Genomic DNA, 1,942 nt, shown 5'->3' on the forward strand with positions numbered 1-1,942 from the left:
CACTTCAATTGGTATTTTTTCACGAAAAGCAAACATGAGATAACAAATCCAGTCTTTCACTAAAAGATTTCGAATAGCTGTGTCCAGTTCAAGTTGATTATGTTTCGCCTCTTACTCGGAGAAAGACGATCAAACAATTCCCAATCATGGTCCTTGCGGATCGAATCATCCATATAATATACAAAAAGAAACTCCAGATATTTGATATCTTTCCTCTTTGAATGAGATCTCAATTCCAGCGACGGTTTCATTAGATATCTTACAACTAGAATCCCTCTTTTTCCGATCCGGTTCCTCCACCACCGCGAACCCCAGTGGAATTCAGGCATGATACACTTTTTTAGTTATTGGGAGAACCCAAGTACTCTCTTTCGGATCCAGGAAACAGCTCTCAGAGATCTTTTCCTTTTGGAAGATACAGGAGCAGAAACAATCAACCTATTGATATTGGAAGACCCAAAAGATTCTTCCAATGTGTCATTTCTGGTCCAATGGAATTCATAGGTATAGGAAGAAAGCCCTGTCAAATAGAAATTTTTCTTTCGACCATATTTCGAATTGTTAATACGATATATAAGGACCGCTACTACAAATAGTACTACACCCTTGATCGTGAAATATCGATTGCTTGTTGAACCCTGTGAATTGCGTGAAAGCAGGATACTCCAAATTCAGGGGTCCAAGAGTTTTATAAAACGTTCTTGGTGGAAAAAATGTGAATGAAAGATCCCACTGAATTGAATTGGGTCCATGCAATCTAAGAAATAGTGAGAATTCTTGATCTCTCTCAATATCTCTCTCAATTCGAAAATCCAGGATTTGAATTGATGTCCTTTCATTGATTCCTCTAAATTGCATTGGTTTATCCTAAGATTTCATTTCAATTGGATTTGGTTTATTCACCATGTACGAGGATCCCGCTAAGCATCCATGGCTGAATGGTTAAAGCGCTTAACTCATAATTGGCGCATTCGTAGGTTCAATTCCTACTGGATGCGCCAATGGGACCACTCAATAAGTCTATTGGAATTGGCTCTGTATCAATGGAATCTCATCATCTATACATAACGAATTGGTGTGGTATGTTCATATCATAACATATAGACAGTAAGAACTAGCATTCTTATTGAGACTCGAACTCATAGGAAGAGAATAGATTTATGGATGGAATCAAATATGTAGTAGTTACAGACAAAAGTATTCGGTTATTGGTGAAAAATCAATATACTTCTAATGTCGAATCAGGATCAACTAGGACAGAAATAAAGCATTGGGTCGAACTCTTCTTTGGTGTCAAGGTAATAGCTATGAATAGTCATCGACTCCCCGGAAAGGGTAGAAGAATGGGACCTATTATGGGACATACAATGCATTACAGGCGTATGATCATTACGCTTCAACCGGGTTATTCTATTCCCTCTTAGAACGAAAAGAACTTAAATCAAAATACTTAATAGCATGGCGATACATTTATAAAACTTCTACAGGCACACAATGGGAGCCGTAGACAGTCAAGTGAATCCAATCCACGAAATAATTTGATCTATGGACAGCATCGTTGTGGTAAAGGTCGTAATGCCAGAGGATCATTACCGCAAGGCATAGAGGTCATAAGCGTCTATACCGTAAAATTGATTTTCGACGAAATGAAAAAGACATATATGGTAGAATCGTAACCATAGAATACGACCTAATCGAAATGCATACATTTGTCTCATACACTATAGGGGATGGTGAGAAGAGATATATTTTACATCCCAGAGGGCTATAATTGGAGATACCATTGTTTCTGGTACAGAAGTTCCTATAAAAATGAAATGCCCTACCTTTGAGTGCGGTTTGAACTATTGATTTACGTAATTGGGAACCAATTAGGTTTGACGAAACCTAAAAATCGATCACTGATCCAATTTGAGTACCTCTACAGGATAGACCTCAACAG

General features: G+C 37.9%; 1 pseudogene; it reads right to left on the minus strand.

The window, feature by feature from the left end:
• Nucleotides 1–365: 365 nt before the first annotated feature.
• The window catches only part of LOC128288894 (photosystem II protein D1-like), a 4,002-nt pseudogene continuing 2,425 nt past the window's right edge, over nt 366–1,942 (minus strand).

Source organism: Gossypium arboreum, unplaced genomic scaffold (genome assembly GCF_025698485.1).
Source record: "Gossypium arboreum isolate Shixiya-1 unplaced genomic scaffold, ASM2569848v2 Contig00318, whole genome shotgun sequence".
Taxonomy (NCBI): Eukaryota; Viridiplantae; Streptophyta; class Magnoliopsida; order Malvales; family Malvaceae; genus Gossypium; species Gossypium arboreum.